Source organism: Schistocerca americana, chromosome 6 (assembly GCF_021461395.2).
Source record: "Schistocerca americana isolate TAMUIC-IGC-003095 chromosome 6, iqSchAmer2.1, whole genome shotgun sequence".
Taxonomy (NCBI): domain Eukaryota; kingdom Metazoa; phylum Arthropoda; class Insecta; order Orthoptera; family Acrididae; genus Schistocerca; species Schistocerca americana.
Genome location: NC_060124.1, coordinates 345,740,874 through 345,758,832, shown reverse-complemented (window position 1 = coordinate 345,758,832; position 17,959 = coordinate 345,740,874). Strand labels below are relative to the sequence as shown.

The 17,959-nt window shown below is 44.0% G+C and overlaps 1 long non-coding RNA gene across 1 annotated transcript in view; it reads right to left on the bottom strand.

The window, feature by feature from the left end:
* LOC124619372 overlaps nt 1–17,301 on the bottom strand; it is a 547,306-nt gene extending 530,005 nt beyond the window's left edge. Inside the window, exon 1 of the long non-coding RNA XR_006980074.1 lies at nt 16,742–17,301. This is a non-coding gene — a long non-coding RNA (uncharacterized LOC124619372). The remainder of the gene's footprint in view (nt 1–16,741) is intronic.
* Between the last annotated feature and the right edge of the window lie 658 nt (nt 17,302–17,959).

Below are 17,959 nucleotides of genomic sequence, written 5' to 3'. Positions count from 1 at the left end.
AGACGTTTCATTCGAGCACAAACTCGATAGGGTAGAGCCAATTTTACATATTTCCATATAATCGATATGCAAATCCAATAAACAAATCGCAAGTGCGCACCGAGATTAAAAAGTCAAAGGTGGTGTAAACAAACATTGAAGATATGACGGCCACAGGAGTTTCGTTCGGTGGAGGCAACCAGCCCACTGGAAAGTCCGTAGGAGGGTGAGTTAGCACGCAGCTGCGCCAGCCGGCCGACCGCTCACGGACCAAATCAGTTTTTGCCAGAGAAAAGGGATAATGGCCTGCATGTTCACCTTAAAAGCAAAACCCGCTGTATTGTTTGAGAGAGCCCCAGCATACGTATTTTTTTGGCAAACCTAATGCACAGTTTCAAAGTTCTCACAAGTGGACAGTAAACGCCTAACACAGATGCTATATATTTCTGGATTGGTCGGCTTAGCCATTCTCCTGTTTGTAAGAGTAATGCTGATTGGTGGACTATTTCTGACGCTATGAGCCGGAGTAGTGAGGGAAAGACAGCGGATGATATACCCTTTCGCTTTTTGCGTGGAGGGAAGACTTCTGGTGACACTCTTGTAGCGGGAACATGTACAGGTAGCATGAGCGAGTGCGCTCGTGCATGTATGCAAAGTCTCTACTCAGTACTACACTGAGAAAGCACCTCTGTCACTAGTGAATCAGAGTGATACTCTATATTGAGTCGCTCGCGATTAAGAATTTGCTCTCTGTGGTGGTCGCGACACTTAATTTGCGGTGTGAACACAGACAGAGTATTAGTTAGCGCCTGCGAGCGAATATTGAGTGGTATTGTGGTGGACTGGTTATCTGACGAGTGTACCACGCCAATAGTTAGATTAGGGTCAGATAGGAGTCCTTGACTTCATCAAGGGGTAGTGAGAGTTCGATTAGCCGGCCGAAGTGGCCGTGCAGTTAAAGGCGCTGCAGTCTGGAACCGCAAGACCGCTACGGTCGCAGGTTCGAATCCTGCCTCGGGCATGGATGTTTGTGATGTACTTAGGTTAGTTAGGTTTAACTAGTTCTAAGTTCTAGGGGACTAATGACCTCAGCAGTTGAGTCCCATAGTGCTCAGAGCCATTTGAACCATTTGAGAGTTCGATTGGTAAAGGTCAATCCAGATAGAAAGAGATAGTTTTGTTTTTTTTCAGCGGCGAACGACGCAGGCAGCAGTCGTCGCAGCTCATGGTATTGTGCGTTACAGTGTAGGCGATCCCCATCTTTCCTCCATTAGAAATAACATACTTCGTTCATGTCACTCCATTACATTTATCACGTGGCAGCCTCGACCGTACTTAGAAAAATTCAATCGGATAATTATTCAAGTTGAGCAGGCGTGGCTCTCATCCATTCTGCCGAGTAAATAACATTCTTAAAGAAAACGGAAAAAAAGACCGTTCCCACACTTTGTATATAAATGTCATTAACAGGATTCCTGTCCATAAGAGGTAACCTCCTATTCCGAAAAGAACCCAGAAATTTGTGTATCAAAGTTTCACTTGATTTTCTTAAATTTTGCAATAAATAATATTTTTCATTCGTTTAATGTTTTTCTTACACTAACAAGCAATACTCTAGTACCCACGTATCCCACTAGTTACGTAAGAAAATAGAATATTTTTGTGTCTTTTCCTTACAGCAGACGACTCCAGAAGATATTTATTGCTGGAAGTTTTTCAGGCATTTCTTTTTGGTACGTTGGGAGCGTCTGTCTGACTTCTGTAGTAGTGCAGGGTGGAAATTGCTTCTTGCAGGAGCCAAAGGGTACTTATCAGACCAATCCGTTGCGCAACTCGTCAACATAACACACACACAATGACACAACTTTCTGTGATGTCACCCTACATACTGTAATTAGTGCCAGCTTACAACACTCCCTTGGAGTTTCCGATGTTACTTCACACACACACACACACACACACACACACACACACAGAGAGAGAGAGAGAGAGAGAGAGAGAGAGAGAGAGAGAGCGCGCACGGAGGGAGGGAAGATTACGTATACGAGGCAGCTTGACAACAGAATTGGTTCTATTGTTCACTCCCCCCCGGGTCGCCAGACGTGGAATCGTTCTTGTGCCGTATTGCATGGAAGGCGCACAATGACACGGCGTTTATTCCGGTATGAATCAGACGCGCCCGCCGCCGAGGGCGTTAACTCCTGGCCTTGCAGCGGGAAGGTCAGGTCTGAGCCGCCGCCAAGTGTCTCAACTGGCGACTGATAGCTAGGCCCCCCCTTCCCTCCGCTCTTCCCCCCTCGCTCAGTCCACTCTGACTGTGGTCGAGGCTCAGACAGCAGCGCCAACGAGATTCCGAGACTACACGTGGATTTCACGCCGACTGTGTGTTTCCTAGAACAGTATATGGTTTTTTTCCATGGACGCAGTAACATTATAACTGTCTCTCACACTAATGCGGAAGCAACTGCACCAGCCTCTCACTGTTTAGGTTATCAGACTGAAGAGTTGAAATAACAAAAAGCTGTAAGAGCCAAAATCATGAATTTGAGGAAAATGAGTTTTAAATGTACCAAATAATTAATAGTCATAATAACACTATTAATGTATTTTGTTTGAAGGTTAAGCTTAGCATGGACCTAGGTTCCAAAGGAAATTACAAACATTGTATTGTAATAGTATGAAAAAATGGTAGTGGAAATGAAATGAAAAGCTCTAAGTGCCACAGTTCAATACTCAGCAAAAAGATAGTGGAAATACATTCCGTTTCCTGAAACCGTATGTGATCATTATTTGACTGGTATTGTAGGATTTCAATCAAATGTTTCTTCTTAACTTCACAGATGTGGCTTGCAACATCCAGAGCAGGTACGTTTTCTTGAGGTTCTGCACTCTTACACCTTTTCGCAAAACAGGGATCCCCTCACAGGCCTCCTTGGTCTTAATTACATGAGACTTACGTTTATCCAACCACAGCCTCTGTACTTCGGATATGTTTAGATTTCATTTGTTTATATTACATTCTGCTGTTGTCTTGAAATCTAACAAGTCATATGCACTCATGTTATTGACGGTAAATAGTTTCATTCGTCTTGACTGCTGTATCATGTCCTTTACATCTTCTGAAAAAATACGTCTGTTTACTCAAGCGTAAACATTCTGTCCTATTATGATGAAGGTTATCGATCAGTAATGGACTTACTCCTGTGCTGGAAGAGCTTTTGCACAAATGGTTTTATTACTTGAACTTACGTATTGATTCCTTCCATTTTCCAGCTTTTCTCTCATTCCTGCCACAGTACGTTTTCCTTCAATTAGTCATTTATTTCCATTCAAACTGTTACGAACACCTGCTGCCTCCGCCATTATCTAACACAGAGGAGTAATAGCGCGGAAATTAGAGCGTTCCACATGTTAACAGCAGTGGCCGTTAAACTGCATTCCATATGTCGATCGCATTTGGTACTTCATTTTCAATCGTGGCAGTTTGAGCCTTTTATACGTAACTGGGCATGGCGTTTAGTTCACATTTGACACAAAACTTCAGAATTCCTTATTATGGCATTTAAATCCATTTTTATTTCAAGTCTTTAATTCATTTTATTGCCGTTTACCGATTTCACGTGTTGTCACACCCTGCTACGGAAAGTACACACGTAATTTATGGTATAAAACAGATAGCAGGTCTTATATTTGTTCTTAGAACTTGCATTTCTTTCTTTCCGTAGGTGTGGCTACCGATGTATGAAGATAATATTAAACAGTTTCGAGCTAATACAGAAGCCGTTCGCCACTGGAAAAGGAAAGGGGAGAAGTGACCGTTAACAGCTAATCCTGTGGACGATCCCAGTTGCACGAAGCCTATTTAACAGCTTTCAGACGTGACAAGGATTTAATTTTCAATATTTCATACAATTATTAACTGTGTTCAAAAAGATTAAAAGCTGTCATGGTCTGCTGATAAACAGATACTGTCTTAAAGGTTTGGCGCAATAAGTCAAGCATTAAAGTTACAAGATGTGTACAGATCATCACTTACTATATTTTGCTGTTCATGCAGTAAAGTTCCAGCATCGAACATGAAGTTTTAATTTATTACTTCATTGCTACTAGGCGCTACAGTCCTGAACCGCGCGACCGCTACAGTCGCTGGTTCGAATCCTAACTCGGGCATGGATGTGTGTGATGTCCTTAGGTTAGTTAGGTTTAAGTAGTTCTAAGTTCTAGGGGACTGATGACCTCAGAAGTTAAGTCCCATAGTTCTCGGAGCCATTTGAATCTTTTTTTTCTTTTGCTACTAGCTCTATTCGCAACACGTTTTCTACACAATATCCACGTATAACACTGAAAATACCTGCAATACATCACTGTTTGACACGTAGTCTAAGAGACGTGACGTCATAAACATTGTGATGCGTGGAAAAGCTACCTTCTTGCTTAAAACGGAGCGCCAATTACCCTGACAACACCTATACTTACGCACAATTTGATAATGATAGCCCTTAGCGACTTCCAACAAACTTTACACATAATTTCAAACCTTTTCTAAGCTTTTTCTCGCTTACGTGCTTACATCAACGCACTAACACGTTTGTAAAGTAGACATACGTTTGAAGCTGTTCATACATTTTTGTTTTAGAACTGCGGGTGGAGGTTTACTCGTACTTACTGCTAGACAACAATGCGTTACGATGGGCCGGCCGCAGTGGCCGAGAGGTTCTAGGCCCTACAGTCTGGAAACGCGCCACCGCTGCGGACGCAGGTTCAAATCCTGCCTCGGGCATGGATGTGTGTGATGTCCCTAGGTTAGTTAGGTTTAAGTAGGTGTAAGTCCTAGGGGACTGATGACCACAGAAATTAAGTACCATAGTGCTCAGAGCCATTTTTTTTGTTACGATGGAATTTATGCTATTTGACGCCCAGGTTTTTATGTCGCAATATAAGCTGTTTTATGGCTCTAAGCATTATGGCACTTAAATCTGAGGTCATCAGTCCCCTAGACTTAGAACTACTTAAACCTAACTAACCTAAGGACATCAAACACATCCATGCCCGAAGCAGGATTCGAACCCGCGACCGTAGCAGCAGCGCGGTTCCAGACTGAAGCGCCTAGAACCGCTCGGCCACAACGGCCGGCAAAGCTGTTTTAGATGTTTTAGGATACTTAATGATGGTCTGACGACTGAAACTGATCATAATAAGGAAGTATTTTTTAGCAGCTCCTGGCGATTGTTCTACGACTTTTTTCAAATACTTAAGAGCCGTAGAAGAAGACAAATCACGAAGTATAAAAGCATTTTAGTCGTTTGGAGACGCCTGTGTATGTGTGTGTGTGTGTGTGTGTGTGTGTGTGAATTCCTAGGGGACAAAATTAATTTATGCTAATAACAACACACACACCCATGTCCAAGGGAGGACTCGAAACTCCGGTGAGAGGGGCCGCGCAATTAGTAACATGGCGCCTCTAACCGCGCGGCCATCCCGCGCGGCGGAGACGCCTGTGACAACAACATTTTTAGAACTTTTTTTCCTGACAATTACATTTTCTTCTAGCTCTGTCATATCTGTAACTTCAAAAACGAAAAAGAAGCATGGTAATCTCAATCTCGTTGAAATGTAGGAAGGAAGGAAGGTGAGAGGTTTATATCCCATGAACGATGATGTCATTAGAGATGGAACTGGACTTCAAACTGCGGATGGAAGAAAGTCGGGCGTGTCCTCTTCAAAAGAACTATCCCGCATTTGCTTCAAGCGATATCAGAAAACAACAGAAAACCTAGATCTGGATGGCGGGACTTGAACCGACAGTCTCCTGAATGTAGCCCACTGTCAACCGTTGTGCTACCTCCCCAGCTAAGTTCGGTTCAGGACCTTGTCTCTCCCCTCAGCGCATAGTCCTATACACGCTAGTACTACCGCGCTGCAAATGAATTAGAAATTGAGCTCTTGATACGGGTGAAACAGCTAATGCAATTGTGAGTGTAAATTAAAATTCTTTCAGTAGAGAGTAGCGAGACATCGGCAACCATATAAATATAGCCGTGATTATTGCATTCCACAATGTACTAAAAATGGGCTGACGGTAGCACTATACGAGCGTGAACCCTTTGACAGGCAATACACGAAACGTCATCCCTTATGAATCAGTCTTATATGAAGATCAAATGATTTCGAGAGTCGCTTCTGGACCAGTAACAGCCATGACGCCACCATCTCCATTAAAAATACGCTATACGCTCTGATCAGTTGATTCTCTCTCCTCCAGATTAAGATTAATGGTATATGTGGCAATGAACGTTTCCAGTCCAGTCTATATTATAATTCAACAATGTCGTTTCACTCTCTTTTAGAGCGTATGTAGAAAGAGAAGATGGTAGTCAGGTGATGCTACAACACTGATATTCAGCTAGCCGAATCTGTTTCGGAAGCAGCCTAGATAGTTGCTCTTGTGTGTCAGAATCTCCATACTCACTTCTTTGACTCGTTTGGCTGCTTGAGTGTGAGTGTGTGTGTGTGTGTGTGTGTGTGTGTAAATTGGAAAGAACACACAGAAAATGTTGTTGGGAAGGCTAACCAAAGACTGCGTTTTATTGGCAGGACACTTAGAAAATGTAACAGATCTACTAAGGAGACTGCCTACGCTTGCCCATCCTCTTTTAGAATACTGCTCCGCGGTATAGTATCCTTACCAGGTAGGACTGACGGAGTACATCGAAAAAGTTCAAAGAGAGGCAGCACTTTTGTATTATCGCGAAATATGGGAGAGAGAGTCACAGAAATGATACAGAATTTGGGCTGGAAATCATTAAAAGAAAGGCGTTTTTCGTTGCGACGGAATCCTCTCACGAAATTCCAATCACCAACTTTCTACTCCGAATGCGAAAATATTTTGTTGACACCGGCCTACATAGGGAGGAACGATCACCACGATAAAATAATGGAAATCAGAGCTCGTACAGAAAGATATAGGTGTTCATTCTTTCCGCGCGCTATACGAGATTGTGAAGGTGGTTCGATGAACCCTCTGCCAGGCACTTAAATGCGATTTGCAGAGTATCCATGTAGATGTAGATGGAGAGAGAGAGAGAGAGAGAGAGAGAGAGAGAGAGAGAGAGAGAGAGCATTTAACGTTATCGATTCGAGTCTTATCATATCACAAGTTAAGGCAATCTGTCACTTTCCTTTTAGAATGTGCCATTTGGTACTATCAGGAAGAGATTTGAAATGAGCCATTTTAAGCTCCATAAAGAATGCACTTATGATTTCATAAGCGCTTAATAGGAGGTACAAGTCGTGTTGCATACTTTTAACATGTTTACTTTTAACGTGTTTATTGTCATTACCAGGCCTGGCAGGGGCGTGGACAGCTTCAGATATTGAGTGTTCACTGTAAAGGACACGCAGACGCCGCATACTTGTATGAGGCAGCGTTATAAAAATCTGACAGAGACCGAAATGGCCTCATTATGGACCTCCATTTCGTCGGCTGATCGAATCATTCAGTATCCAAATACGTCGGACATTCGTGTATGGCAGTGGCTCCATGGTGGACTGCATAGGATCGAGAGGGCTGGCGTATTCGTCGTCAAGGTTCTGGTCGACCACGCCTGACCACCATAACGGAGGATCGCCGTGTTGTGCACCAAACATATCACAATCCCTTCCCATCAGCGCCTAACATCCGAGAACACGTAACATTCTGTGTCATCCTGAACTTTTGGTCGGGAACTAGCATTATCCTGACCAGAGAATTACGGACGCGAGCTTTGGTTAGCGTAAACACCGCAACACAAACGGCTACGTTTGGAGTGGTGCCATGACGGGGAAGTATAGACTGCTAATGAATGGCTTGCATTGGGTTCAGCTACGAATCGCCGACCTGCACTACCGCGAAAGATCGTCGTTGTCGAGAATGGCGGAGACCTGGGCAGAGATCTCGTTCTTCCAATGTTCTGGAGAGGGGCAGCAGGTTCACGACGTGGAGAACCACCGGGTACGACTGCAGGTTACGCCTGGTAGTGGTAGAGGGAACTCTGACGGCATCCTGCGTCCTCACATGTTACTTCTTCTGTGACAGTAACGTGGTTTCATTTTCCAACAGGACAATGCTCATCCATACTTGGTAATTGTCTCCATGACCTGTCTGCACGATGTTGACGTAATCCACTGTCCACCGAGGTCCTCATCCCTCTCCGATACGTAGGGGAGAAGCTCGGACGTCAACTCCACTTCCAGTGCCACTGTACCAGATATCAAAGACCATTTACAACAGTTGTGGACCGGCTTGCCTCAGGAGAAGACACGAAGACTTTATGACACCCTTCCCAGCAAAGTCAGCGCATTCACCTAGGACAGAGAGGATGCAACATCATACTGATAACTGACCTTATACTGTCAGGTTTTTCTAAATATGGCTAGATTTTCCAATCACTGAAATAATACCGCATACGCCCTCAACCCGTGAAGTTTCATTTCGTCTCCTCGTCCCCTTCTGGCTCCTTCACTTTCTTGTCAAGCAGTGTGTTCTAACTGCATTTCAGTGCACAAGATATAATGATAGGAATGCACAGAAATCGATGAACTTAGGAGTCAACAGGGGAGCAACTGACGCGGGATTTAGCTTCGCACAGAGGGTTTTACCTTCACACTGCAACGTGCACTGCTGCGTCGGCAATGGCCTCAATATCGCACAGTCCCAGCATCAGAAGCAGAGGACCATCGTTTATTGAGATGGCTGTACAACACATCTCGTGCCTAATATTGTTCGTCTGCGAGTGGACTCTTGTACCACCCCGAAAACCGCTGACCATTCTTCCGAGGCCTCCCCAGCCCCTCCCAGACTGACAACCCAATGGTTGCCACCCCAATTGGAGGACGACGAAGAGGAGGAGATTATGTTTAACTTTCCGTCGACAGCGAGGTCATTACAGACGGAGGGCAAGCTCGGACTACAGGAGGATGGGGAAGGGAATCGTCCATGCCCTTGCGAAGGATCCATCCCGGCACTTGCCTGAAGCGATTTAGGAAAATCACAGAAAACCTGAAAGTGGATGTCCGGGCACTGGTTTGAACCGTCGTCCTACCGAATGCGAGTCCAGTGTGCTAACCAGTGCGCCACGTCGTTCTGTGCCAACTCAATTGGTGCCGCAGGAACGCTCCTCCACGGAGGACGACGCAAAACAATTGTTTCTGTTAAGTTTCCTGCTGAAGTCGATTCTCACAAGGCCTGGCACTGACATCTGTCTTTTTGGCTGAATTTGAAATTGACGACCTCACTCCCACTTCCTGACCCAAAAGGCGGCCATTGTACTAAATTCATTCTAAGACACTCGCGTCGCCCAATATGCTTCAGGCCATTCATCCGCCATGTCTCGAACTCACGCCACTGACACTTAAAAAAATGTCTGTAAATACTCTTTGCCTCAGTATCAGACGTCCGGATTTTTTGTGTCTAATCAAAATACTAGTATCATTACAATTTCATAACACTGCATTTACAGTGATTACATCGCAGTCCATCCGTAGGTTTCATTTCAGTGCATTTTCTTCATTTCATACAGGGGTTGGACAAAAATATGGAAACACAGCGATAAATGCATGCTTGAACGTAAGTGCAGATGCTACGCCGCCTGTAGATTGCGCTCTTGTATGTGACCACGAACAGCAGCCGTGCAATGTCCTCAACACGTCGCAAGTGTCCGTCGTGGTCAGAACAGTTTGTTTGTGTGTGTGCGTGAAGTCTTATGGGACTTAACTGCTAAGGTCATCAGCCCCTAAGCTTACACACTACTTAACCTAAATCATCCTAAGGACAAACACACACACAACCCATGCCCGAGGGAGGACTCGAACCTCCGCCGGGACCAGCCGCACAGTCCATGACTGCAGCGCCTTAGACCGTTCGGCTAAGGTCAGAACAGTGTTCTCTGTAGTCGTGAGTGCATCATGTCGGAGCTAAGCGAATTCGAATGCTAGTAAATTGGTAGTGCTTCCATAACCAAGGAAGCCCTTGTGTTTGGAGTTTCAAGAGGCATCGCATTGAAGGTTTATATCGCATACAGGGAAGCCTGAAAACATCATGCCAAGTCGCAAAGCGGACGAAATTGTGTGTTGAGTGATCGTCACAGACGGTCACTGAAGAGTATTGTGACGAACTTAATGAGATGGCAGCTGGAAAAGTCACTTCAGGAATGTCGCACTGAAGAGCCCTGACAGCACCGAAGCAACACGAAGGGAGCCCCAGAAGCAGGGAACTGTTGGGCGAGATGGAATTGCACAAACACATATCAGTGATGCAAATGCCCTTAACACGAAAACGTTATGCCCAAGCTACAAAACCTGTACTATGGAGCAATGGAAGAAAGTAATTTGGTCGGATGAGTCTTGTTTCACACTGTTTGCGACTTCTGGCTGAGTTTACGCCCCAAAAGTGAACTATGGTCAGGGTTCGGCGATGATTTGAGCACTCATATCTTGGTATTCCATGGACCCCATAGTTACTCTGCAAAGTAGCAGTACTGCCAAGGACTGCTTGACCATTTTGCCTGATCAGGTCCGTCGCATGGTATAGTGTTTGTTCCCAAATGGTGAGGATGTGTTCCAAGACGTCAGGGATCCTGTCCACAGTTCGCATCGTTCAGGACTGGTTTTGTGAGCACGAGCATGAGTTGTCGCAACTCTCTGGCCACCACACTCACCAGATCTCAATGTTATTGAGCCTTTTTGGTCTGTTTTAGATTAAAGAGTGTGTGATTGCTATCCACGTTACCATCGTTCCCTGAACTTGCAACTATTTTGTATGAAGTTTGGTATAAGATTCTCTTCAAAGCCATACAGTATTTGTATTTATCCATTTCGAGTAGCTGTTTGGACTGCCAATCAGTGTCCTACATAGTATTATGCATGATACTCTGTTGGGTTTTTGCTGTTACCGTATTTTTGTCTACGTTCTGTGTATCCCTTGTGGCAGGGTAAACGACCGCCCTCCATAGATGCTATTCCGATATAGGCCTTGGGAGAACCTGTGGTAGTAATATTCTGAAATTATAAAGAAAGCATTGGTGATAGTAAAAATTTCAGTCATGCCTCAGATAACAGCCAATGCATTTTCTCGCGATAAGCAAGAAATCAAGATTCTGTTACCGCTTGGTCCAAAACTGTCAACTGACACTGCATTTCAAAACATCCAGTGATGCGGCAGTCAGTTAAGTAAATCTTTAGACATACGATACGATGCATCAGTTTAGATCGATAGAAGACAATAAGAAGTGTGTATCATTACATTTTATACCTTTCACCGAGAGGAGGAAGTAGTCTCCTAGCTTCAATTAGATTTCTCACTCCTCTACATGGCAGGATATTATCTCTCTTTCCCATCATCGCGCTGCCCGTGCGCCTCGATTGATCATTCCGGCCATATAAGCCGTATGAGCAGAAATGTCATGACAAGTGTTCCCTTAATTACTGATAAATATCGAAGACGTTTCATCCGTGTGTTCAGTTTTAGTGACACACATTTCACGAATATTTCATGTCTATTTTCAGCATAACCGAGAGATGTGACCCTATGTTTAAGTCGATTAAGGCATAGCATGGAGAATGGGCGGTTCAAACTGTCGGTTAAAAGTACTTTATTAGCTTCTGGAATTTTGTTCTGTCAATGCAGCCAAATTCTGGGATCGTTCTTCAAAATTTCCTATTCCTTGTCGCATGTATCTCTTGCTGACTCGGGTCTTATCAATGAAATCTGTGTCGACGACGCACTGCAGTGTGATCTAACTCTCCTACGGTCTTAGCATAACTGTACTAATTTCCCCAAATTATCATAACAGTGTAATCAAACACACTGAATTATAAATAACACGCCATTTAAACGTCAGGTTCGTCATCTTCGTGCTAATCAGGACACAGAACATGTTTGATATGAGGAAAGCGGCGAAGACATTAGCACATTATGACTGTATCACAGAGTAAAATACAACGAAATTGTGCGTTCACATGACTATTTCTTTCTTCTTTCGGCTCTTATAATGGAAATGGAGCTATTAAAAAACTATTATAAGTTTCCGTAAATTTAGTAAAGTCTGCGTGTGCGTGCGCGCACGCGCGCGCGCGCGTGTGTGTGTGTGTGTGTGTGTGTGTGTGTGTGTGTGTGTGTGTGTGTGTGTAAGAGGGGGACGGAGGGGGGGCGAAGGTGTTTAAAATCTATGCAACGTTTTATTCTGCAATTTTAAAATCACAACTCTTTCTTGCTCATATACACAGGAATCCTTCCGTTTGAGCTTTATTTTTCGGTTTTTTTCTTTTTCCAGTAACGAAGCCTTTTCTGTATAACAGCAAAGTTTTACAAAAATCGTAGTGTAACTAATGCCTTGCCTTCTCCTCTATTCCGTTGCAGCGCCGCTAATAGTCCCTTCTTCACGATTAGATAAGAGTAACATGCCGACAACAGCCATAACAACAACAATAACAAGCGGAGGTTGAATCAGTAATGGACCCGTGCCCTGTTTCCGTACGAGCAGAAATGTAGCCACATTTCTCTCGTAATTTGTACTATAATTGGTGCGTGACAGTTTACGAGCTCCTTAACCGAGTTACCTACTGGTCCTACAGAAACTGCTTCACGTAAACCCTACGAGATAAACGGTCTTCCCGTGGAAGTCAGGCGTCTGGGATTTTAGTTAGAATTTTCACTTGTCGCACATGAAAAGTATTTTGTTCATTTACTATCTATCGGAACTGCCTCATTTCATTACTTTAATCGTGCCTAGTGGATGAAATTCTTATGAGAATGGAAGTGCCGAATTGCGTGCACTCTCGTGACCGTGTAAATACACTTTTCAATTCGCAGAAAAGATGCGGAAACTTCTAGTGTACACACACACACGCACACACACACACACACACACACACACACACACACACACAATGAACCTACCATACGCCACGTTTACAGGTTACATAATCAGCGGAAGACGAAAAACGATTTTCGGAAAACGATTTTCGTTGTAGTGTTTACGTGTTAGTCCTTTATCGATTTTGGTCAGCCGATTAAGTATTTGTTGTTTTGCAAAATTCAAATGGCTCTGAGCACTATGGGACTTAACTTCTGTGGTCATCAGTCCCCTAGAGCTTAGAACTACTTAAACCTAACTAACCTAAGGACATCACACACATCCATGCCCGAGGCAGGATTCGAACCTGCGACCGTAGCAGTTCCGCGGTTCCGGACTGCGCGCCTAGAACCACTAGACCACCGCGGCCGGCTATTGTTTTGCATAAATGGCATCTGTGATCAGCTGTTCCAGTTTCGTCAACGTGGTGAACTGAGGTTATCAGTAACATTGCAGGTTTTTAACGAAGGGAGATTGCCTTGTGGATACCATTGAGTACCTCGCATGGAGATGGGTGAGATTGTTTCAAGACAGGATGTTTAATAACCTTACTCATCCCAGTTAATGAGTGGGAAACTGTTGTATTACACTAATCCATATCAGGCGCTTTTGCGGGAATAAGCGTGAACACTGGTGGAATATTATTGGACTCCAACAGTCTGGTGACTCGGAACGAACAGAAACTTTCGAATGCGTGAAGGTACTTTCCCATTTCTGTTTACAGAATTAGTGAATGTTGTGTTACGAATCATTGGCTGTTTACGAAGCACTTTGACACTAAAAAGAGAGAAAAGATACAGCAGTTTGCAAATTATCCAGCTGCACAGGATATTGGATTGTTACCAAGGAATTAGATTTTGCTAGGGGAGGAAATGTATCTTTTGCGTACTTCTTTACATTAATCAAGTGATGGATGTTCTTATCTTCAATTAAATAAATAAAATGAATAGGTTTCTGATAAGTCAAATACTCTCTTTTCCTTCAAACCACATACGTGAAACAGCTTCACTGCATGATGCTGTGCAGGTGATGCCCTCACAGCTCGTAAATATTTGAAAGTAATGTTTACGTATGCACAGAACACTCCACATAAGAGCAGCGAACGTGTGAATGTACGATGCTCTACAGGTATTTAGATGTAGATTTTATCCTTGACACAGAACAATTTTTTATGATTACACATTTGTTAGTGACATCATGGTAGTGGTGCTCTTTAAAATCACTTTGTCCTCATTTGCTAACATTTTGAAAAGGGTAGTAACAGCTTTACAATCCAATGACGGGTCCAATGCGTTAGGGCGTGGTTTTTTTTTTTTTTTTTTTTTTTTTTTTTGAGCGAAAATCAGTTTATGTTTGGAGCTGAAACTGGCAACCAAAATCCCCATTTTGAGAATCGACATTCGAGAGTTTAAAACGCCAGTCAGAAGCTGTAATTCAAAACTGGTTTACAGAAAAACTTAATTCGGGAACGCATGTAAACTTACAATATCAAAAACTGTATCGTAGGAGTTAATGTTTGGGGAGTATATTGCCAGAGCAACTAAAATCAGAGTAAAGAGTTGTAATAAATATATATTTGCTCTCACTTATGCACAAAAAACAACTGTAACTTCTGAATTCCGTCAGGATATATTCATCGTATCTGACCGTGTTCTTTAGTTACTGGCTTAACCATATCAGTTTACAGAAACTAAAACAATATAAAACTGGATTTTAAACATCAAAACACTCACAATAATGTCCTTTCACGTCAGCAGCGCCGGTACGCTTCTATGATGAAATGATCGAGACAGCGGTGTGATAGTTTTTTGTTTTTTTGGAGAGGGTGCAGATAGTGAACTATCACAGCCAAAGAGTTTCCTGTGCATGGTGCCAACTCAGTGCTATTTTAAGTGTTAAAACTACAAACTGACGCAACGGGTTATACTTACCACACGCGTTTTGTGGCATTTATGTTAATTAATAAAGCATGGATGTACTGCAAGCACGACTTTCGATTAATTTGTGATCAGAGAATCCTTTTCCATGTGGGCAAGAAATAACATACGTATTTTTATAAGTTACTGAGAACTCACAGTAACTTGTTATTTATAATACGTACGTTATTTCTAGCCCACCCGAAGTGTTCTGATGTTAAGCACGACTGGAAAACAACCCTGTGACCACAGAAAGACGATGCTACAGGTAATCCAGAAGTCGTACATACAATATACCAATGCCTTACTAATTAATATAAATTCAGCTGATGATGGACCGTACTTAAACTCTTTGCGATGCAGTACTGTCACAGTCTCTTTCTACAGTGTTATGATTTTAGGTAAGCAGCCTGAATGATGGTGTGTGTGTGTATGTGTGTGTGTGTATGTGTCCCCTAGAGAACACAAACAGATGATTGCAGAGAGAGATAAGAGAGAGAGAGAGAGGGGCACAATAGACACATATAGTCAACACATGAAATACAATGTTTGTTCTCACAGAACTTGCAAAGAGAAATAAAATCCTGAAACTTGTCGTGCTATGCATGGCAAAAGTAACTGATCCAGTACTTATTACTTAAATTACTGTCCGAAAAGGGAAGTATTACATAATAATGTGATTGCATTACCTAATAACGTGATTCTGCCGGGGAGACAACCTTTTAAGGGAACACGGCCTTTAAGGAGGCCTCATAAGCCCAATAATATTGTCAATCAATCAGTATATCGACCGTCTGAGGATGGGTATTGACGCACTTTCAGTACCAGAAATACTGGCGAACAGTACTGATGGCTCCCAAAATATTCGCAGTATTGAGTAATGACAGTCTACAAACATTCGCCATTCAGATGTTCACTGAGCTTTATGAACGAGATATAAAATGTTAGCGTGCAGTGTTTACATTTTCACTTCGTCTAAGTTCCTTTTGCTAGAAGTTCACGGTTCAATAATATGGTTTCCAAAAGGAACAAAGATTTGATTGTTGAATTTATTGAGTGCTTCAGAAAAAAGAAAGGCGTATGGGCTCAATCTTCAAAGGACTATATGTACAAAATTGACCAAAATACAGCCTATGAGGAATTACTAAACATGCACATTAAACAGTTTTATAGGCTTCTGCGGGGATAGTTATCGTATTTTCCAGTTTAGGATGATCATTGGAAGATATATTGTCATTTTTTTCGTTACCGATTTGAAACGCTGCATTTCACGGCCATGAGGCAATACGCTTCTATTTCGAAAAGAATGTCATATACATGCAATTATTAATAGGAGATATGCGAAATGCATTGTCTCAGATTTATCTCACAATGCCAAAAAAGTTTTACGTCAGTTAACTGAATATGAGATGGGATGCCTGTACTCAGAAATCTGAAAGAGTTTCTCGTCGACTGCGATTGTCTCTCTGATTATCGTGTTTTGTTTCCCTATGTCATGTCTTACCAACATTAATAATTTGTCGTACGATGCAGCGCTCATTCAAAAATAGTTTATGAGATGTTTCGGGTGTATGGTTCTGATTACGTTCAGTATGCTAACATGAGACCAGTCACTTTTTTTTTCAGCCATTCCCTGATCCATTTCTTCCTCTTCGTTGTGTCTTGGCAGCTATGGCCAAACTAGTATTTTCAATAAATACTGAATGTGTGCAGGCTGCTTTAGCTGTCGAAGTTTGTATTGTGGGCTGGGTGCTCTGTTTGACAGCGGTCTGCTGTTGACATGGGCAGGTGACCCGACTTGACTCCGTCGACTTATTATTGTGCGCCCGCCGCTGCGCCAACGCTTGCGGGACCGGTTCGTCGGGTGCAAGGTAGCACCACCGCCACCAGCAGCAGCAGAAGCAGCAGCAGCCGGCTACAACCTGCAGCAGCCCGCGGGACCAGGCACGTACTCACCTTGCGAGCAGACTATCCCGGCAGGGCGCTGCGCCGCTATCCATGGCTCATCCCACCCGCTGACAGCTGACAGCTCGAGGCTGCCGCCCGCCAATCGGGCCACCACTGCCACGGCAAACAATAACAAACAACACACTGGCGTACTATTGGCACACGTCCGAGGTCGGCGCAGGACCGGGCGCTGTCGGAGGAGGCGCGGCCGAAAGATCAATATACAAACTCCATTGAAGACGGCGCGCTGCTCGTACGCGCACACATACACTCACACACACACACGCACACGCGGGCGCGCGCCGATACTCTTTGATAATGCTATTCGGACGCAGTGTCGGTTCTGCGCATGCCCGGCGACCCCCTGGCAGTGTCCCGCGGCGGGGTGGTGAAAGGGGCGAGAAGAGGGCAGCAGCGTGATAACAACGAGAAGGGGCTCTTGACAGTTGGCGAAACTGGCAGAAGAAAGAGGAACGGGGCGAGGACGCGAGAAAAAGAGGGTGCGGGAGACGGCGACGTCACGGAGGCGAGGCAACACGGCGCGACAGCACGCGACCGCGTAGTCAGCCCGCGAGGCCGTTACTGCTCGCGAGCGGCGGCGGGCGCGCACACGGCCCAGGCGAGCGGGGCTGGCCGCCGTGACGGCCAAAGAGCTCCGGCCGCGAAGACGCCACAGCGCCGGCACAAAGAGCAGCGCGGGCAGCGGCGCTGGCGGCCGCGCTTTCACAGTCGCCGAGACGGCCGCGCGCTAGAGGCGGGATTCACACAAACCGTCAACGTCCTCATGACGTCAAATACGGCAGTATCCATAATTCGCTATTTCAGACATGACGATATCAAACTTCAACTGTAACGAACATCGACTTGCGAGGCTCCTTTTTTGTTTACACGCTCCACGATGTTGACGGAGCTAAACCACTTCTGACAATTGTAGTTTGTCCAGGTTTCAATATACTAAAGCGGCCCACTCACCATAAATAACGTTGTCAATGCGATTTCGTAAGGTTATCATGTACAGTACCCTAAAGAAAGCATATGCCGCAAGTATATTACCTATAGCAAAAAATAGAAGAAATGTATGATGAAATAAAGGAAATTATTCAGATAGTGAAGGGAGACGAAAATTTAATAGTCATGGGTGACTGGAATTCGGTAGTAGGAAAAGGGAGAGTAGGAAACTTAGTAGGGGAATATGGATTGGGGGTAAGAAATGAAAGAGGAAGCCGC